Source organism: Somniosus microcephalus, chromosome 7 (genome assembly GCF_052327205.1).
Source record: "Somniosus microcephalus isolate GS21.2 chromosome 7, FLI_Smic_1.0, whole genome shotgun sequence".
NCBI classification, from domain to species: domain Eukaryota; kingdom Metazoa; phylum Chordata; class Chondrichthyes; order Squaliformes; family Somniosidae; genus Somniosus; species Somniosus microcephalus.
The window spans coordinates 235,362,936-235,385,930 of NC_140993.1; positions in this window are offsets into that span (position 1 = coordinate 235,362,936).

A 22,995-nucleotide genomic window follows, 5' to 3' on the forward strand; every position below is an offset into this window, starting at 1 on the left:
CGCGGAGCGGGGTCATGAGCCATGTACACAAAGGGTAGCCCTTGTCCCCAATAAGCCATCCCCTTGGTGGAGGCTGTGCCTCGAACATGTCAGCCACAGTAGTCTGGCGCAGGACAAATGCATCGTGGCTGCTTCCTGGAAAGCGGGCATTGACAGCTAGGATGCGCTGCCTGTGGTCACACACCAGCTGTACATTGAGGGAATGGTAGCCCTTCCGGTTGCGGTAATTCTCGGCATTGTCGATAGGTGCCCGCATAGCCACATGCGTGCAGTCAATGGCGCCCTGCACCATGGGGAAGTCCGCGATCCTGCCAAATCTGACTGCACACTGCTCCTGCCTCTCTAGGGTCATGGGGAAGGAGATGAATTGGTGTCTCCTCGCGAAAAGGGCATCGGTGACCTGCCGGATGCAGCGATGCACGGCGAACTGGGAGATGTTCACTATGTCCCCAGCAGCGGCTTGGAAGGAGCCGCTTGCATAAAAGTTCAGAGCCACCGTGACCTTCACTTCCACCGAGAGAGACGTCCTGCACATCAGCTGTGGACGCAGATCTCTGTGAAGCAGCTGGCAGATCTCTGCAACCACCTCCCTTCTGAAGCGCAGCCTCTTAACACAATGCGCGGCAGTCATGGTGAGATAGGACACCTGCTGCCGGTATTCCCTGAGTGGGTAAGGCCTACGTTGCCAATGCCTGATGGCCCCTCTGCGTCTAGGCATGGCTGGCCCTCTCACACAGTGTCTGCGAGCCCTTCGCACATAATGCTGGAACTGAGGGTTGGAACCCCATACAGCCCCCATAATAAACTTGCAAACAGTTAAATCACAATGATTCAAATTTCCAAGCTCTGGCCAGAAGCCAAAAATACCTCTCCTATGTTGTCCCAAATCAGTAAGTTCTGTTCCTTGGTCTCTGTCCAGAAATCCAAAGCACTGAAGTCATTGCAGCAAAATGGCTGGGCTTTATAGGTCAGTGTAAGTGCCCTTTAATTAGCGCTCCCCGAGGCCCACAGGGCCTCTGTTGCATTCCACTTCACAGTTCTTAACAGCGCCACACCCACATTGGCCGGGCGCCACTGAATTTCCGGTTTGGGGCGCACAAACAGTGTTGCACGACGAAATGACGTCATAAGCTGCGCGCGCAGCTGAGCGGGCGCAAACACTTTGCGCCGGCGCTAAATGTCAACTGAAGTTGGGCGTAGGCGCAGATCGTTCTGCGCCCGGGCGCTAAGTGCCTAGCGCTGCAAATCTACCCCTCTTATGGCGTTAGCGGCTGGCGAACGCAACTGAATTTCTAGGCCTATGTATTTGCCTGGTGTGTAGATCAGTTCAAAGTCATATCTTTGCAGCTTCATCATGAGTCGTTGAATCCTTGGAGACATCTCATTCAGGTTCTTTTTTATGATGGCAACCAGTGGGCTGTGGTCTGTCTCAACCGTGAAGGTGGGAAGTCCATATATGTAGCCATGAAACTTTTCTAGTCCAACTACCAAGCCTAGACATTCCTTTTCAATCTGGGCATATCGACACTCAGTATCAGTCATAGACCTGGAGGCATAGGCAACAGGCTTCCAATCTTCACCCTCTGCTTGTAGCAAGACCGCACCTAGGCCATCTTTTGATGCATCCGTTGACGCATTGATTCTTTTTGTTGGGTCAAAGAAGGTGAGTACAGGTGTGGTTGTCAGCACTGTTTTGAGGTTGATCCACTCTTGTTCATGTCTTTCTGTCCATGCGAACTCATTTGTTTTATGTAGCAGGTTTTGCAGACAGGCTGTCTTGGCTGACAAGTTAGGAATGAACTTTCCAATGAAGTTTATCATCCCCATGATGCGTAGCACTCCTTTTTTGTCAGTGGGTCGGGGCATTTTGAGTATGGCGTTTACTTTTTCCATATCTGGCTCTATTCCTTTACCAGATAGATTATCTCCTAGGAAAGTGACTTCCTGGACGCCAAACTGACACTTGGCTTTGTTGAGCTTCAGTCCATTCCGGCGTATGCTCTGTAGCACTTTAGTCAGTCTCTCATTGTGTTCTTTCAGTGTGGAGCCCCAGATGATGATGTCATCAACATAGACCCGAACTCCTTCCAGACCTTCAATTATGTGTTCCATCGCTCTATGAAAGATTTCAGATACAGATATTATCCCGAAAGGCATTCTGGGGAAACAATACCTGCCAAATGGTGTGTTGAAGGTACAGTATTTGGTGCTCTCTTCATCCAGTTTTAGTTGCCAAAATCCTTGTGAGGCATCGAGCTTTGTAAAGTATCTGGCACCTGACATTTCACTGGTGATTTCTTCTCGCTTGGGAATCTGGTAGTGTTCACGTTTTATGTTTGCATTTAAATCCTTTGGATCCATGCATATTCTTAGATCATTGTTCTTTTTCTTTACACATACCATGGAGTTGGCTCTTCGACTTTCCTGATGACTCCTAGTGTGGTCATTCTGTCCAGTTCATTCTTGAGCCGGTCACGCAGGGGTGCTGGAACTCTTTGTGGAGCATGTACCACTGGCTGAGCATCCTCCTTTAGCTGGATCTTGTAAGTGAATGGTAGAACTCCAAATCCTTTGAACACATCCTGGAAATTATTCACTACAGAATCCACCGAGTCATCTGTTCTGCTTATGGCACACTTTATACGGTAGACTCTCTTGACCAGTTCTAAGTCCTCACAAGCTTTGTCACCCAGTAGTGAATCAAGTCTTTCAGCCACAACAGAAAACATGAGATGATGCACTTTGTCTTTGACTGTCACTTTGAGTCTGCATACACCTAAGCTATCTATTTTTTGTCCATTATAGTCCTTCAGTAGTCCTGACTTTTTCTGTATTTTGGGCTTTTCTTTCATATTGTTAATGTCACTCATACTGATTAAGTTTGCTTTTGCCCCAGTGTCTAGTTTCAAGGTAACTAATGCTCCATTTACCTGCAGTGGGATCATCCATTTGTCCTCTTTTACTGCATTAACTTTATGTTCAGCATTGTCCATTTCTGAGGGCTGCACATTTTCTGTATCCTTTTTGATATTGCCACATGACACCATTCCTACAAAAAATGTCTCACTTAAATCAGTGTCCTCAATTACATTAACTCGTTGCCCTTTCTTAGTTTTTACTTTTGAAAAGCATTGTTTGGCAAAGTGATTCTTACCATTACACTTTGTGCACATTTTTCCAAACGCTGGGCATTGTCTTAACTTGTGTTTGTAACCACAGCGTTTACAATTAAAAATTTCAGCCTCCGATTGCTTTTCATTTCTGTTCTGCCCACGTTTCTTCCCCTTGTAGGACACAGCACCGACAGCAGCATTATCACTCATTACAATCGCATCATTATTGATTTCACTGAAAGACTTCGCGTGCTTTCGAGCTAGCTCACTGGCTTGGCATATTTTCACTGCATTTTCCAAATTTAGTTCGGTTCCTCTCAACAGACGTTCCCTGACTTTTTTTATCATGAATACCAAACACAATCTGGTCACGAATCATGGATGATTTCAGCTCAGAGAAATTACATGTCTGTGCTTTCAGTTTGAGATCAGTTATAAAGCTATCAAATGCCTCATTTTGTTGCTGTGTCCGAGAACGGAAGATGTATCTTTCATAGGCCTCATTCTTTTTGGGAGAGCAATGTGCATCAAATTTTTTTTAGCACATCTTCTAATTTTTCTCTGTTCTCCTCTGGATTAAATACAAATGTATTAAATACCTCTGTCGCCTGTGGGCCTGCAACCATAAGCAGCAACGTTATCTTCCTTGCGTCTGGCTTTGTACCGAATCCGATGGCTGCAATGTAGAGTTCGAATTGTTGTTTAAGAGTCTGCCAATTGTAGTCGATATTTCCTGTGAGTTTCAAACGCTCTGGTGGCTTCAAATTCTCCATGTCGCTTTTCACAATTTTCAGCAGATCTTCACCATCCTGGTACCATGTTATGTTCATTAATAACTAGACATTCTTATTATGAACACAGCTAGCTTTTGCTAGACACTTTTATTGAGCACATGTGGACTAGGTACAGTATCTGTAGAGGCATCCATCTTGACTGCTGCCTTGTGGGTAGCCTAGTGCCTCATGGGTAATGTAGTCTTACTATACATACAGCTGGGTAGTGTAGTCTTATACATACAGCTATATACAGCTCTACACAGCTCTACGGCTCCACCTAGTGTCCACTATAGAATGACATGTTATTGATCATTACAATGAGGTGGTGCAGACTGTAGGTAAGTTCGGATCCCATCCTCGTCGCCAGTATTATGTCCATGTGTAATTGAGACACGGACTGCAGGAGTTGGTTATAACAGGTCTTTACTGAGTGGAGACAAACCTCAACTACTATGCAAAAGTTACTACACAGGCTTATATACAGGGGTGGTCACTACTGGTACTGCAGTATACAGGGCCTGCAGAATATAGGCCTAGAAATTCAGTCGCGTTTGCGCCCACTTATTGGCTAAAGAGTGGTTTGCGCCGGAAGTTTTTTAGTGCCCGAATTTCAGTTGGTCCCTGAAACCGGCGTTAGCCGGTAGCGCTGCGCCAGCACCGATGACATCATCGGTATGCGCAGCGCCCTGGTTCCAACGCGGTTCCGTGCCGACGGCCAAATTCAGTTGCGGCCGCCTCGCCCGTAGCGGCCGCAAACAGCGTTTGAAAAACGGGGCCTTGCAGCTCCGAGAGGCCGGCGCATAAAGGTGGAGGGGCGGCCGGCCGCTTTCCCGGCGGCCGCCTGGCTGCACCTCCCTCCCCGGACTCCTGCACCACCCCCCCGCGGCATTGGTGTCTGACTCCCGTGAGCCCGGCACTTCTCCGTGGTGCCGGGCTCATTTGCCGGGGGAATCCAGCGGTGATCTCACGGCTGCAGGCAGCTCCTCCTTAAGAGAAGGAGGAGGCCTGCAGTACCCCAGCCTGCCGCACCGCATCGGGTGCCGCAGCGGCAGCTGGACGCCTGAAATTGACTTTCATCGCCCCAAGCGAGGCGGCCAAACCCTGCAATAGCGCCCGCCTCCGTCTTGGGGCGCCGCAACTGAATTTCAGGCGGGCGCTACGGGAATCCGGGCGAGCGCTAAATTTCGGGCGCTAAAGACCTGGCGCGGTGATAGCGAATTTCTAGGCCCCAGTTCCTTCTGCAAAGTACATACACTACAGGTCCCGTCACCACTGGAGACGCCGACCCCGTTCTGGACAGCAATGGTAAGGTCATCACCTTTTTGTCCTCTCTCCTTCCACTTGTTCCTCACAACACCAGCCTTTGACACTTTCAATCCAAATTACTAAATCGCTGCACTCATGTCTCCCTTGCTGCCACCCTGTCCTCAAGCTAAACCCACTCTTGTACCTCCCTGCTTTCAGATGGTGATTCACCAGGTGAGGAGACGAGCCCTCAAGCTGCCAATGGGAGTGAAGCTGAGGGCAAGGAGGAAGAGGAAGCCGGAGCATCAGCGCCACCCTCTCCTGAGGAAGCCCATGCCCACACTGGGAACACGCCTTCCCTGGAGGAGAGTAGGGGGGAATGGTCTGATGAGGGTGACGCTCCAGGACCCATCGGGCTGCAGCAACACGATGGGGGTAGGGAAGCTCGGGGGCCTTCTCCCCGGAGGGAGAGTATGGCATCGAGTCCTGCTGCACTGGACGCAGAGGAGGAGCAGGTCCTCGCTGAAATGAGCACCCAGGTGGAGCAAAGGCACACTGAGCTCATGGCTGCAGTGGCAAGGGTGCCCGAATCCATTGAATCACTGGCAAGGAGTGTGGAGCACTTCGGTGTAGCACAGGCGGCTGCCACGCAAATGCTTAGTGCTGCAATGCAGTCACTGGCTGGTCTCATGCAGACGCAGACTGAGGCCACGCGAGCACTGACTGCTGCCACCCTCGCTGGATCGGGCACATTTCCCCGGGGCTCTCACTGCGCCGCAGCAAGCCAGCAATCTGTGCTCCATCAGATTGCTCCGGATGCTGAAGTGCTGCCCCGTGGGAGTGCCAGTGAGTCAGTCGAGCAGGGAGGTGCTGTCCTCTCTCAAGATGACAGCATTCCTGCTGCCACCACTGGTACTTCTCTACTGCAGTTGCCACCACCTGTAGGACAGACTGCTGCCGCCCATGCAGAGTTGGTGCAGTCTTCAGCCGGGCCCTCCAGGCCAAGTGCTGGTCCAGGCCGTCCTTCAAGGGCATCTGCAGTCTCAGGTTGTGACAATCAGCAACCTTCCACCAGCCTTGCTCCAGCCACTGGGGTACCATTACGGAGGAGCTGCAGGGTGGGAAGGGGGGAATTTCGCAAGGGAAGGAGCTCACCCTTGAAGGGCAAAAAGTAGGAGGTGTGACAAAATGTTTTTCATTGTTTTATTAAAGGCCGAGGTTCGTGGTCAAATTTTTGTAACTGTTTTGGACATTGTCTCCAGGTTGTGAGAGCCAGTTATGTTAATGACAGGTTTTTTTTGTGTTTCTTTCTATTAGTTTGTCATGCGGAAATGAGACACACTGGTCCCGATTTTCTGCCAGCCGTCGGGCGGCTTTTCAGGTGGCCGGGGGCCGAAAATCGCCGAAAAAGTGGGTCGCGACCCCCCCCCCCCACCTGATTCCCCACCCCGTCTGACTTTCGGACCGCCGTTTCTCCACAACCCGCTTCAGTCCCGCCCGCCACTGGCGGGACTGGCCGTCGGAACACAAATCACCAATTATTACCTAGATTTTGAGGGGCCGTTGTGATTTTGGGGCTTTCCCCACGTGAAACACGCCTGCGGGGAACCCCACTGATGAGACCTGGTGTGAAAACAGTTGGCTTGCTTGCTTGCAGCTGCAGGTCAATGAGGACTGAAGAGATTTAAACAGGCAGCATTTGCAGGCTGCAGGACCTTGTTGATGAAGGCTTGGGGGAACTTTTTGAAGGCTTAGGCACAGCTGTAGAAAGTTGGAGCCTCACACACTTCTCCAGTGTGAGCTCCTGGGAAGCCCCTCTCACCACCCTAACTCAGCGCCTCCTCAACGGAGGCATCTGCCAGAAGCATGGGAGGCCTTTGATACCTTCCCTTCCTGGCATTAGAGGATCTCCAACAGCAAAGGAGGCTGGAGCAACTCCAGCAACAGCATCACCAGCAACACCAGCAGCACCAGCAGGAGCGGCAGGCTGCGGCTCACCCACCTGAGGCAGCACAGGCCAGAAGGGGTCAGCACATGGAAGGCTGTCAGCGCAGGAGATACCCCCCAAACAGGGTCTACAGACACAGGGTCAGCTACCTCAACATGACTGAGCAGCAGTGCCAGAAGCGGCTCCGACTTTCGCGAGAGGTTGTGCCTGACATCTGCGCAATGCTGCAGCAAGACCTGGAGCCCAGAGCAACAGGTCCACACTACTTGCCAGTGGCCATCAAAGTCACCACCGCACTCAACGTTGATGCCCAGGGATCAGCAGCAGACATCAGCGGCATCTCCCAGGCTGCCACACACACATGCATCACGCACGTAACCGATGCCTTCTTTGCCATCGCGCACAATCGCATCCATTTCACCAGGGATCACACAAGTGTGAGGGCACGAGCGCGTGGATTCGCTCGGCTGGCAGACTTTCCAAGGGTGCAGGGCATCATTGACTGCACACATGTGGCCCTTAGGGCACCCCACCGCAATCCAGTAGTTTTTGTCAACCGCAAGGGCTTCCACTCCCTTAACGTTCAGCTGGTGTGTGACCACAAGAAGGTGATTTTGCATGTTTGTGCCAGGTTCCCTGGCAGCTGCCATGACTCCTTCATACTGCACCAGTCTACTGTGCCTCCGCTATTCAGTCCGCCATACGAACTTCAAGGATGGCTACTTGGAGACAAGGGATATCCCCTGCTCTCTTGGCTAATGACGCCGTTGAGGAGACCAGCCAGCGAAGCTGAGGAGCGCTACAACTCCAGCCACATTACCACCAGATGCATTATCGAGCAAACCATCGGATTGCTGAAGATGCGCTTCAGATGCCTCGATAGATCAGGTGGAGCCCTACAGTACTCATCAGCCAGGGTCTCCAAAATCGTTGTGGCATGCTGTGTGCTTCACAACATGGCACAGCGTCGTGGCTTGCCAATTCCGCAGGACCAAGAGGCTCCTCACAGAGCCGCCTCAGATGAGGATGATGCTGAGGAGGAGGAGGAGGCCAGAAACGAGCATCCTGCAGAGGCCCGCCAACCAGCGGCACCAGTGCGCGAGAACATTGCTGGGCGGAATGCAAGGAACGCACTCATCCTGGGCAGATTTGCGTAGCCTGGTACATCAAACACTGCAGCCTCACTGCTTCTGAACTGACCATGGACAGTGGCCCATGCCTGCACTTTCCAACAACTTTGACCAGCTTGCAGTCATCTGCAAGTTATCCTAAGGCCTCTATGTGACATCCCCATTTGCCAAATGACAGACGCCATAACTGCAGCAGCTGGCACCAGATTTTTTATGTACAGGAAAATGATGGCATTAAAACTATTTACAAGACTGGATGGTGGAATAGTTATGTGAATGTGAGCATAGAGAGGGAATGGGTAAGGGTGCATGGATGTGACTGTGAAGTGGGATGTGGAAGAAGAGATTGCTGAAGCTGAGTGCTGTTGGGAAAAGGCAATGGGGATCAGGTTGAGGGTGATGGAAACTTCATACTTGCTTTCCCTGTGTGGTGAAGGTCATGGAAGCGCTTCCTGCACTGCAGCCAGGTGCGACGGGTGACACCCAGAGAGTTTACCTCTGCTGCCACCTCCATCCAGGCAGCCGTGGACTCTTTGGTAGGCCTCTTCCTCCCTGAGTGAGGGTAGAGGACCTCCCTGTGGGCCCTTACCCCATCCACCAAGGTCTGCAGTGACGTCTCATCGAATTTGAAGGCAGCTCGGCCTCTGCCGCTGGCAGCAGCTGGTGCAGGCTCCTCTGCCATTGTGCAAGAGTGGTTGAGAAGCCTGCAGAGGTGGAGAAGCTTGCTGGACACTTTGAAAGCACCACGAATGATGACATCATACTGTGGGGCTTTCTGACACGAATTGGACAATTAGCAAGGCTGCCCACATGCTGGGAATTAATTGGCCACTTGAGGGAAAATTGCATGGAGCTGGCTGACACATTTTTTTGTGTGTCAGAAACCCCACATTCGAGGAAACCCGACCATTTCCCACACAAGCCAAAAATCGGGCCCACAGAGTTTGTCAAATAAAGAAGTGTCTGTATTCAAAATGTACATGTTTGGTCTTTGCAATCATTGTTGCCTTGGCCGGCTTAGGGGTTGCGGGATGGTTTCATTCAGGTTGTTTGAATGGCAGACGCCATTTCCTCAGAGGGGGCCTAGAAGCGACTTGCTATGAGCCTTTGACGGACGGCCCTTCCACATTGTACATTGTGTGCCTCCCTCCCACCTTGGTGCTGCTGATGATCATCCTCCTCATCGTCCTCCTCCTCTTCCTCCTCCTCCTCTGGTGGTGCTCCAATGTCTGGTGGCATTGGCTGGGTCCTGAGGATTGCAAGGTTATGCAGCATGCAGCATACAACAACGAACTGGGAGACTCGCTCAGACGAGTACTGAAGGGCTCCTCCAGAATGGTCCAGACAGCGGAACTGTTGCTTGAGCACGCCGATTGTGTGTTCAACGATGTTCCTGGTAGCTTGATGGCTCTCATTGTATCGCAGCTCAGCAGGGGTGTTGGGCGTACGGAGCGGTGTCATCAGCCAGGTGCACAGAGGATATCCCTTGTCCCCGAGAAGCCAACCTCCTGGGTGATGCGGTGTCTGGAAAAGGTCTGCCACAGAAGTCTGGTGCAGGATGAAGGCATCGTGGCTGCTGCCAGGAAAGTGGGCATTGACAGCGAGTATCAGCTGTCTGTGGTTACAGACCAACTGAACGTTTAAGGAATGGAAGCCCTTTCGGTTGCGGAAATCCTCGGCATTCTCTTGCGGCGCATGCAAAGCCACATGCGTGCAGTCAATGGCGCCCTGCACCATGGGGAAGCCCGCTATCATCGCAAAGCCTGTTGCGCATTCTTGCTGCTTGTCCGGGGTCATGGGGAAAGAGATGTACTCTCGTCTCCTTTTAAAGAGGGCATTTGTGACCTGACGGATGCAGCAATGCACCGCGAACTGGGAGATATTGGCGATGTCCCCAGTAGCTGATTGAAATGAGCCGGTGGCATAAACGTTGAGAGCCACTGTTATCTTCACTGCCACCGACAGAGACGTCCTGCTCCTCAGTTGAGGCTGCAGATCTGGCTGAAGCAGGTGGCAGAGCTCAGTGACCACCTCCTTGCTGAAGCACAGCCTTCGCAAACACTGCTCCTCAGACATATTAAGGTAGGAGAACTGTTGGCGAAAATCCCTGGGAGGGTAAGGTCTCCTGTACAGAGGCCTGTTGGCCCTCCTCCATCTGGCCATGATTGCCGCTCTCTCTCTGCGTCTCTGTGCCCTCCTAATGTGATGGAGAAGGACAACGTTCCCATCCATTGCAACCCCCATAGTATCTAGGCAATCAAAGTTATGAAGGTCAAAAACCAAAGTACCTGCAAAGTTATGGTCAGAAGCCAAAACTACCTCAGACAGCATTGACTCAATGCAGAAGTCTCTCTTTCTCTCTTTGTCTCTCTCAAAATCTCTTTCTCTTTCTCAGAACGAGTGGTGCAAAAATAGCTACCACACAGAAGCCAGGAAGAGGCCCCCTTTAAATAGCATCCCCCCAGCCCCACAGCGACTGGGAAGCGTTCCAGTCAACCTGTCGTTGGGTGCGCCAGGCGGAAAGGAGGGGGGCGGAACTCAATTTCCGTTCCAGGACGTCACAAGGGCGTTGCACTCTCGAATGACGTCAAGATCTGCGTGCGCAGGAGATCGGGCAGTATTGTTTAGTGCCGCCGCAAAATGTCCGGTAAATTTCGCAAGAGGCACAAATATCGCCGCGCCCGGGCGCTAGTTGCTTTGCGCCCCACTTAGCGCCCTCTTAAGGTGCTAACGGGAGGCGCAACCAACTGAATTTTTCCCCCAAGGTGTTTTCATACATGCTTTTCAGTACTGAGTCCTTGTAAGTCTCATCTGCAATCTCAGTTGCCTTCATGGGAAAGTCTTTGTCAACTGCACATAGCGTGAAAATAGCACCTTCACTCCCAACACACGAGTCCTCATGTGACAACCTGGACAAGGTGTCTGCGATTGCGTTTTGCTTTGAAGTGCGATATTCAATCATGACGACAACACTGCCCAACATTGCATTCTTGATGCAGCCATTGCAGGGATGGATGGCAGATTTGGGCCGCTTGGAGCAGTTTGTGATCCGTTATCAGGGTAAACTTTCTGCTGATCAGGAACTGTTGGAATTTCTTGATTCCAAACACTATGGCGAGTGCTTCCTTTTCAATTTGCGCGTAGTTTCTTTCGCTCTTTGTGAGAGTTTACGATGCGAATGCGATTGGTTTCTCTTGGCCGTCATCCATTACGTGGCTTATGACAGCTCCCACACCATAACTAGAAGCACCACACGCTAATTTAAGCACGCACTCTGTGTCGTAGTGCACAAGTAGAGCATCGCTAGAGAGACTTCTCTTACAAACGTCATAAGCTTCCTGTTGCGCTTTCGTCCACTTCCACTGGACATCCTTCTTGAGGAGCTCGTGCAATGGAGCTAACATGGTTGCTAATCAGGTAAGAAACGTGCGTAGTACTGGACCATTCCAAGGAAAGATCTTAACTCAGACACGTTCTGTGGCTTTGGAGCATTGATGACAGCATCAACCTTTTCCTTCACTGGTTGCAAGCCATTTGTATCAACTTTCAGACCAAGGTACACAACCTCAGGCTACACAAAAGCACATTTGCTCCTTTTCAATTTGGCATTGTGGGAATTCAACCTTTGAAGCACTATATCTAACACTTCTAGATTTTCTTCCTCGCTGCTTGTTGCGATCAGCACATCGTCTTGATTGCATAAGCAATTTGGAACTCCTTGCAAAATCTTATCCATCGTAGCCTGGAAGATTTTGGGGGAGGACTTTACACCATACGGCAGCTTGGTGTATGAGTACAGTCACTTGTGTGTGTTGATAGTGAGATACTGTTGACTCTCTTTGTCAATATTCAGCTGAGCGTAAGTGTGCGACAGGTTAAGCTTGGAGAAAACCTTTGACCCAGAGAGTGCTGCATACAAATCTTGCAATGTAGGTAATGGGTACTGCTCATCGTCACCTGCTTGGTTGATAGTAATTTTGTAGTCACCACACAAGCGTACAGTTTTGTCTGCTTTGGGCACTACCACAATCGGGGTAGCCCATTCACTTTTGTCAGTTTTTACTAGCCCTCCGTTCTCTCTGAGCTTTGTTAGCTCTTCCTGCACCTGACTTTTCAACGCATAGGGGACCGGCCTTGCCTTAAATACACAGGTTTCACGTTGGATTTGATACAGATAAGCGCGTCATACCCAGTGATGCCCTCATAACTGTCTGTGAACATGCCTTCGTACTTGTTCAGCATTGTGTCGAGTCGCTTCTTTGAAGCATCTACACTGAAGACGTTTTTCCAGTATAGTTTTAACTTTCTCAACCAGTCTTTGCCCATGAGGGTTGGTCTGTTGTTGTAGCTCGCTACAATAATAGGCAGATTTACTGACTGGCCATTGAGTTGAACTGTACATTCCATTTGTCCACATGTCACCAGGATTTCTCCGGAGTAGATTTTTAACTCTATGGCACTCTTTGTAAATGCTACTTGATTAAACTTACTTTCATATGTGTCCTTAATCATGATAGAACAGTCCACTGCCATGTCGATACACATATCAATATATTGCTCGTTGATCAAAAGTTTTGTACAGAAGTCTTTGTCACAACTGCTAGTATTACCGCTAGTGGCATAAAGACTGTAGATGCCTAGTTCTTCAATATCAGGTTTGTTCACTTCAATATTGTGAACTCGTCCCTTTTGTTGTCACTGCTTTGCATTGGCACTAGAATGGTTCTTACTTCCTGCTTTCAATCTAGCTCTGCAAGCTATTGAAGTATGGCCTTCCTTCTGGCAGTGAAAACACTTCGCATTTCTGTATTGGCAGGACTGTGGTGAGTGATTTCCAATGTAGTGATAACAATTCATTGAACTGCTCTCAGCGACATGCTTTTGACTCGGTCTCACAGCTTTAAATTTGGCGGTGGCTTTGTGACTGTAGACCTCAGCTGCATTACTTGAGTTGGATGGAGCTCCCTAGCATTCTTAGACACCATCTCCATAGATAGGGCAATTTTGTATGCTGTGTCAAACGTTAGATTTGGAGTGTTCAGTAACTTGGACTGTGTGCGCCCATCCACCAGTCCACACACAAACTTATCTCGCAACGCACGATCCAAAAATGTGCTAAAGTTACAATGCAAATACAGGGTCTTAAGAGCTACAATGTACTCACTGATGGTTTCACTTTATTTTTGGTTTCTGGTAGCAACCTTATAGCTCTCTGCTATTTCTAATGGCTTTGGGTCGAAATGGACCTCGAGTTTCTTGACAATGTCTTCAAACGACACATCCTTTACTTTCCCTGGCGCAAGTGGGTTTGTCAACGTTCCGTAGACATCTGGTCCGATCTCCATCAGAAAAATTGCTTTCTTACGTTCACAAATTATTTTATTTTGAGCTTGAACATTCTCAGCTGCACCTTCGGTCTCAATAATGTTATTGGCCCTAAAAAACATCTCCATTCGCTCAGTGTAAGAACTGAAACGTTCGCAAGCTCAGTCATACATGCCAAGGCTTCCGATGACTCCCATAGGTGTGGCCATGAATGTCCCGATCCCGTCGAACAATGACTCAGCACGCGACCTGTATCCTGTGAGAATCAACGCCACTGTTGCTGTGTATAAATACATGCGAAGGCGAAGCACAGACGATTCTGCATCAGCATTAATGGTAAAACATCACAAAAATTCAGTTTAGGTGTCACAAATTCACCTTAAACTTGTCCACCCAAAGGTTGAACACTGTGTCCTTCCTAAAAATGGCATTGGGATCCCATCCTCGTCGTCAAAATGTAATATATGTGGGTCGAACAAATGAAGGACAGAGACAGGATGAGTTGCTAGTCCATGTGCTTGCTTTATTAGGCCAGAGTGCACTGAGCATGCTCATACCAAACCATGTGACAAACCGTTGCAGGTGCCAACCTGGGGAAGCTGCAATACAGGACTACGTGCATGCTAAACAGCGGAAGCAGCATGCTATAGGCAGAGCTAAGCGATCCCACAATCAACGGATCAGATAAAAGCTCTGCAGTCCTGCCACATCCAGTCATGAATGGTGGTGGACAATTAAACAACTAACTGGAGCAGGAGCCTCCATGAATATCCTCATCCTCAATGATGGCGGAGGCCAGCACGCGAGTGCAAAAGACAAGGCTGAAGCGTTTGATAGTTGCAACTGTCTTCAGCCAGAAGTGCCGAGCGGATGAGTCATATTGGCTTCCTCCTGAGGTCCCTACCATCACAGAAGTCAGACTTCAGTCAATTCGATTCACTCCACGTGATATCAAGAAGCAGCTGAGTGCACTGGATACAGCAAAGCTATGGGCCCTGACAACATCCCGGCTGTCATGCTGAAGACTTGTGCTCCAGAACTAGCCGCGCCTCTAGCCAAGCTGTTCCAGTACAGCTACAACACTGGCATCTATCCGACAATGTGGAAAACTGCCCAGGTATGTCCTGTTCACAAAAAGCAGGACAAATCCAATCTGGCCAATTACCACCCCATCAGTCTACTCTCAATCATCAGCAAAGTGATGGAAGATGTTATCAACAGTGCTATCAAGTGACACTTACACAGCAATAACCTGCTCACCGATGCTCAGTTTGGGTTCCACCAGGACCACTCGGCTCCACACCTCATTACAGCCTTAGTCCAAACATGGACAAAAGAGCTGAATTCCAGAGGTGAGGTGAGAGTGACTGCCGTTGACATCAAGGTAGCATTTGAGCGAGTGTGGCATCAAGGAGCCCTAGTAAAATTGAAGTCAATGGGAGTCATGCCTAGCACAAAGGAAGATGTTTCTGGTTGCCTCCTCGGGGACAAGGGTTATCCACTCTGCACCTGGCTGATGGCACCGCTCCGTAACCCCAACACCCCTGCCGAGCTGCGGTATAATGAGAGCCATAGCACCACCAGGAACATAATTGAGCAGACGATCGGCATGCTGAAGCAACGGTTCCGCTGTCTGGACCAGTCAGGAGAAGCCCTGCAGTACTTTCCTGAGCGAGTCTTCCTGTTCATAGTTGTGTGCTGCATGCTTCACAACCTCGCAATCCTGAGGACCCAGCCAATGCCACCAGGGATTGGTGCACCACCTGAGGAAGAGGAGGAGGAGGAGGATGAGGAGGAGGGTCAGCAGCAGTACCAACGTGGGAGGGAGGCGCACAATGTTGCCAGTGCAAGGGCCGTCCGGGAATGGCCGGTAAAGAAGCCGCTTCTAGGCCCCTACTGAGAAGGTGGCTTCTGGCATGGAGAACAACATCATGGAAAGCAACCTGCACCCACTATTGCTGGCCAAAACTGGAATGATTCAAAAGACTAAAAATGTAAATTTTGAATTAAAAAACTGATTTATTTAACAAACTCTGTGTGTGTCATTTATTCAGGACAAACAATTAGAAACCAACATAACAAATCATGAACTAACAGAACTCGTTCGCACAAGATGGAGATAAACGGCAAAACAGTAAACAAATGTAATCATATGAACCTCGACCTTTACCACAAACATTCCCACCATTTATTTAGACCTCCTACTGTTTGCCCTTCGAGGGTGATCTCCATCCCCTGCGCACTTCCCCCTTCCCACCCTACTGATCCTCTGTAATGGGGCCCCAATGGCTGCAGCAAGGCTGGTGGAAGGCTGCTGAATGTCAGATCCAGAGACTGCAGATGCCCTTGAAGGATGCCCTTGACCAGCTCTGGGCCTGGAGGGCACGGCTACAGACTGCACCATCTCTGCATGGGCAGCAGCAGTCTGGGCTAGCTGTGTTGCAGGCCATGGCAAGTGCAATGGGGAAGTGCCACTGGTGGGAGCAGGAATGCTGTCATCCTGAGAGAGGACAGCACCTTCCTGCACGACCGACACACTGGCACTCCCCCGGGGCAGCACCTCAGCATCCAGAGCAATCTGCTCGAGCACAGATTACTGGCCTGCTGCAGTACTGTGAGATCCCCGAGGGACTGTGGGCGACCCAGCGAGGATGGCAGCAGTCAGTGTTTGCATGACTTCAATCTGAGACGGCATAAGAGCAGTCTGAGACTGGATGGCACCAGCTAATGACTGAATTGCAGCACTAAGCCATTGCGTTGCGTCGGCCTGCGCTGCAGCGGACTGCTCCACACTCCTAGCCAGTCCATCCATGCTTTCGGGCACCCTTGCCATTGCACCCATGAGCTCAGTGTGCATGCTCAAGGCCCGGCTATTCATGGCCACGATGGCGCGGTCCTCATCTGAGTCCTGTGCCGCAGAACTCGCTTGCCTACTCACCCTCTGGGGAGCTGGCCCCCGAGCTTCCCTACCCCCATGGCATTGCTGCAGCCCGCTGGGTCCAGGAGCTTCACCCTCATCAGACCCTACCCCCCTGCTCCCCTCCAGGGAAGGCGTTGTCCCAGTGTCAGAATGGGCTTCCTCGGGAGACGCAGGCGGTGAGGCTCCGGCTTCCTCTTCCTCCTCGTCTGGGGCGTCACTGCCACTGGTAGGTTGAGGGACAGGCTGGTCAGCTGGTGGTTCACTATCTGAAAGCAGGGAGGTACAAGAGTGGCTTTAGCGTGAGGACAGGGGCAGTAAGGGAGCAAGGACTGGAGACAGTTAGTAAGTTGGATTGAAAGTGTAAAAGGCTGGTGTTGTGAGGGGCAAGTGGTATGAGAGAGGAGAGAAAGCTAATGAACATACCATTGCTGTCTCCAAGAGGGTCGACGTCTCCAGCGGCCACGGCACCTATGACCTGGCTGGCAATGACCCTGTGCACTCGAGCCTCCAAATCGGTGAGGATGTGTAGGTCAGCCGGTCCTCCTCCCGTGCGTTGCTGCTCCTGCCTGTTATGAGAGAGTTTGGCCTGCAAGAAAAAGGACGGTGTCTGAGTGAACGTACAGCCATGTGCTTGCCTGATGTGCCTCCCATAGTTGAATAGCCCTTAATGTGTGCAAGGTGTGGATTGTGCGTGTGTGTTTTATGAGATAGCCATAGGTCTTGGATGAGTGTTGGGCATTTGGGGTTTTTAAACCCTCTGCGCATAGAGTGAAGTTGAGATGGAGGGATGTAGAGGTATTGAAAAGCAGCCATTCACCCTGACTACCCGAGTGAGGTCGTTGAAGTTCTTCCGACATTGGGTCTGGGTCCTTGGCACCAGGCTCCTCTAGGAGACGTGCTCAGTCACCTCCCTCCAGGCTCTTCTGTACTCCCGGGGCAATGGCCTCCTGCCACTCTCTGGGTAGAGCACTGCCCGTCGCCGCTCGACAGCGCCAACCAGAGTCACCAAGGCCTGGTCGCTAAAGCACTGAGCTCTTTCCCTGGGCCTATCCATTAGTGGTTCCAGCACAATTGCTTTAGAGGTCTCTCCAGGCCGAGATTCAAGGCTGCAATGAGCAGGGAGTGGCTGGCCAGCAAGATGGCCCTCCCCTTTAAGAACTGGCCGGCACCAGTCTGTCTGTGTTCCATTGCTAACAGACATCACCTGAGATTCGGCAGCGCTCTGAGGTAGCACCTCGCTCCTCGACGTTAGCGCCTTAAGAGAGGTGTGTAGCGCCTGATTTAGGGACGATAAAGGCGAATTTTGCAGTCGGAGGCGATAATTAGCACCGGGCACTAAACTTTGCGTCCGGCCGATAATAACGCCCCAGACGGGGCGATACCGAATTTCTCCCCCCAAGAGTCTAACCACCGCCCCTTGACATTCAACATCATAACCATCGCTGAATTCCCCCACCATCAACATCCTGGGGGTCACCATTGACCAAAAACTTAACTGGACCAGCCACGTAAATACTGTGGCTACAAGAGCAGATCAGAGGCTGGGTGTTCTGCGGCAAGTGTCTTACCTGCTGACTCCTCAAAGCCTTTCCACCATCTACAAGGCACAAGTCAGGAGTGTGATTGGAATATTCTCCACTTGCCTGGATGAATGCAGCTCCAACAACACTCAAGAAACTCAACACCATCTAGGACAAAGCAGCCTGCATGATTGGCACCCCACCCACCACCTTACACATTCACTCCTTCCACCACCGGCGCACCGTGGCAGCAGTGTTTACCATCTACAAGATGCACTACAGCAACTCGCCAAGGCTTCTTCGGCAGCACCTCCCAAACCCGCGACATCTACTACCTAGAAGGACAAGGGCAGCAGGCACATGGGAACACCATCACCTCCAAGTTCCCCTCCAAGTTACACACCACCCTGACTTGGAAATATATCGCTGTTCTTTCATTGTCGCTGGGTCAAAATCCTAGAACTCCCTCCCTAACAGCACCGAGGAAGTACCTTCACAACGCGGACTGCAGCGGTTCAAGAAGGCGGCTCACCACTGTAATGTATATACCTTTAAGTGGGGAACTATCTTTTACAGCTCATGTATACTGCAGTACCGGCAGTGACCACACCTGTATATAGCCCTGAGTAGTAATCTGTACAGATCAGTTCCACTGTGAGCCACGTTGAGTAAACACCTGTTGTACCGTTCTCCGCAGTCTGTGTCTTATTATACATGGACACAACATTGGCAACGAGGCAAGTTCGAACCTACCTGCAACTCTGCATCACCTCCCGGGGATTCATTCCTGGAGATCAGTGGATTGGAGGTCAAGGCCAGAGACTCGGGCGTCGACCACGGGCAACCGCCCAGTCATCCAGCAGAGACTCGAGAATTGCGGGGGAGGCTGTCGAGAGCCAGGCTTGGCTTTCCATTCGAGGTGGTCCAGCGAAACGGGCTGGCAACAGGTAGTGCGCAGACCCTTCCCGGACAGCGGCAGGCTAGAGCCCGACCGAGCGGCACAGCAAAGGGCCGAGCAGCGTCGACGGGGGAGAGAGAGAGAGGGCAGAGCGCACAGGGCACAGCCGGTGTTCAGGGGCCGAGCAGCGTCGGAGAGAGGGAGAGAGAGACGCGCAGAAACCCGTGAGGCGCCGCCATTGCCACAAGGACCGCCGAGAGCGGCGTTGGCAGCAGCGCAGGAGAAGCGCGTGAAACCAACAGGGCGCCGCCATTGCCACGAGAACCACCGGGAGCGGCGTTGGCAGCAGCGGGGGAGGAAGGAAAGCACGGGAGATGCCATTTTAAGCCATTGGGAGACGCCATTTTAAACCACACCCAAAATGCCGAAGAGTGGCAGTATCACCGCATTTGACAATGAAGTCGAAGATTGGACTACATATGTCGAACGAATAGAGGTGTACTGCAAGGCAAATGAGGTGTCAGATGACAAGAAAGCATCGATATTGTTAAATTTAATGGGTGCAAAGACGTATGGTTTATTACAAAATCTAGTAACCCCAACGAAGCCAATGGAAAAGAGTTTTGAAGACATAGTAACGATACTAAAGGAACATTTAAACCCCACACCGCTGCTGATAGCAGAAAGATTCAAGTTTCACAAACGGAACCAGCATAAGGATGAAAGCAATGCTGATTATTTAACAGAACTGCGCAAACTATCGAAACACTGTCAGTTTGGAGCGGGACTGGCAGATACCTTAAGGGACAAGTTTGTGTGTGGGCTTCAAAGTGAAGGAACCCAGAAATGGCTTTTATCTGAAAAGGGCCTTACGCTGGAAAAGGCTTTCAGCATTGCGGTATCATATGAAGCAGCAGCACAGGACACTGCAGAGATACAACAGAGACCGCAAGAATGTGGCACAAACGAAATGTCATATGGAACAGAGAAGTGCTATCGCTGCGGCAGGACAACACACGGCCAGAATGATTGCTGGTTCAAAGACAAAGTGTGCAGACAGTGTGGAAAAGTAGGACACATAGCACGAGTCTGCAGGTCGGGAAAGAAAACCAGCAATAAGAAACCTACCAAAGAAAAGTACAAGAAGGTACATAAGATGACGGAGAATAGTTCAGACGAACAAAAGAGTGATAACGACTCCGAAAGCAGGGAACTGAGTTGTCTGAAACTACATAATGTGATCACAACGGAGGATCACCGAACCATTTGGGTCACTCTCAAGATAGCAGGAGTCCAGGTAAAGATGGAATCGGACACAGGATCAGCCCTAACAGTCATAAACCGACGGGACTACGAGCGGCTATTCTCACACATACCCTTGAGAGACACAAAAATTATTTTGAAGACGTACACGGGGCAAAAAGTCTACCCCAAAGGAAAAATAAGGGTGACCGTTATATATAACGGTAAGGAAACACCAAAACTAGACCTGTATGTATTACAAGATGGAGGACCACCATTACTGGGACGTGAATGGATCCGGAAAATACAACTGGATTGGCATTCCATACAGGCACTGACTGTGGCTGACAAAAAGGATGACGACGTCACACCTGGACGACTGTCAAAGATCCTAACTGACGCGAAAGAAGTGTTCCAGCAAGGACTCGGAACACTAAAAGGCATGACAGCGATGATTAAAATTGAAGAAAACGCAAGCCCAAAATTTTTTAAGGCCAGCCGTCGAAGCAGAGCTGGAGAGTCTGGAATGTTCAGGGGTACTGTCCAAGGTAGACTGGAGCGAGTGGGCTACACCCATCGTCCCTGTGATGAAAAAGTCGTTGAGCAGCACGCCTGGGGAACCAAGGAAGGTTCGCATCTGTGGGGACTTTAAGGTAACAGTGAACCCGATCCTTCACACCGTACAATATCCACTTCCGCGGATTGAAGATATTTTCGCCTCGCTATCTGGAGGGAAACGCTTCACTAAGATTGATCTGGCCCAGGCGTATCTGCAAATGGAGTTAGAAGAAGCATCAAAAAAATACCTCACAATCAACACCCATAAAGGTCTCTACCAATACAACCGGCTGGTATTCGGGGTAGCATCAGCTCCGGCTATTTGGCAGAGGGCAATGGAACAAGTCCTGCAAGGGATCCCAGGGACCCAGTGTTATTTGGGCGACATCCTGGTCACGGGCGAAAATGACAGTGATCACCTTGCCAACCTGGAGCAGGTGCTCACTAGATTGCAGGAATATGGGCTTCGAGCTAACCGCCCCAAATGCGAGTTTTTTAGAAAACAGATCTCGTATTGTGGCCACGTTATCGATAAAGACGGGTTACAATGGTCCCCAGAGAAGATTGAGGCAGTAGTCAAGGCTCCAGCACCGGAAAATGTGTCACAACTGAGGTCGTTCCTCGGGCTGGTAAACTACTACTATAAGTTCTTGCCAAATTTGTCTACAATACCACACGCACTGAACACCCTACTGCAAACTGGGGTGCCATGGAAGTGGAGTGACGAATGTAGACGAGCTTTCCAGAAGAGCAAAACACTAATCACATCGAAAGAGGTATTGGCCCATTACAACCCAGCATTACCAATTCAGTTGGCATGTGATGCGTCACCCTACGGCATTGGAGCGGTGCTGTCGCACAAATTCTCGGACGGCTCAGAGAGGCCAATAGCCTTTGCGTCATGATCACTAACCTCAGCCGAGCGTAACTACGTCCAGATTGACAGGGAGGCCCTCAGCCTAGTGTGGGGACTGAAAAAGTTCAATCACTACCTGCACGGGCAGAAATTTACCTTGCTGACGGATCACCAGCCTCTTGTCTCCATTTTTAATCCGAAGAAGGGCGTTCCGGTGATGACTGCGCAACGACTACAAAGATGGTCACTTTTTCCAGGGGCGCACCACTATGAGATTGAATATAAGGGCATGAAACAGCATGGAAATGCTGATGGGCTATCATGCCTGCCACTGCTTACTGCGGAGGAAGCAGCAGCAGTGGATCCTGTCGAAATATTCCATTCGACTATAGTTGAATACCTACCTGTAACTAACACTTGTATCGAAAAGGAAACCCAAAATGACCCGACACTGTCTCGGGTATATGATTTGACGGTGAAGGGATGGCCAGCACATGGCGACTCACTGTTGCCAGCATTCTCGACAAGGAGAGAACAGCTGTCAGTGTGCCGGGGGACCTTGATGTGTGGATCCCGAGTGGTAATTCCACCCAAGTTAAGGGATAGAGTGCTCAATGAGCTTCATGAGGGTCATCTGGGAGGGGTAAAAATGAAAAGCCTAGCCAGGGCTTATGTGTGGTGGCCGGGAATCGATAAACAATTCGAGGACCTGACCAAGAGCTGCTCAGGATGCCAGAAAGTCCAAAATGCACCACCACAGGCCCCTCTACACCCATGGGAGTGGCCCTCATCTCCATGGCAACGGGTGCATATTGATTTTGCTGGTCCATTCATGGACTCAATGTTTTTAATAGCCGTGGATGCGCACTCGAAATGGCCTGAGGTCATCAAAATGTCCTCCACCACCACGGAGAAAACTATTGCAGTCCTAGCCAGGGGTCATAGTCTAAGGATAAGGGGTAAGCCATTTAGGATTGAAATGAGGAGGAATTTCTTCACCCAGAGAGTGGTGAACCTGTGGAATTCTCTGCCACAGAGGGCGGTGGAGGCCAGTTCATTAAGTATACTCAAGAAAGAGTTGGATATATTTCTTAAGGCTAAAGGGATCAAGGGATATGGGGAGAAGGCAGGGACCGGGTACTGAATTTGGATGATCAGCCATGATCTCATTGAATGGCGGAGCAGGCTCGAAGGGCCGAACGGCCTACTCCTGCTCCTATCTTCTATGTATCCATGTATCTACAGACCATTTTTGCCAGGAATGGCTTGCCAGAACAGATTTGCTCCAACAACGGACCACAGTTTGTGTCCGAAGAGTTCCGGAGGTTCTTGAAAAAGAATGGGGTAAGGCATTACACATCCGCCCCGTATCATCCAGCCACAAATGGATTGGCTGAGAGGTTCGTACAAACCTTTAAGAAGGCAATTAAGGCTATGTACAATGCCAACATTCCGCTGCAGCAC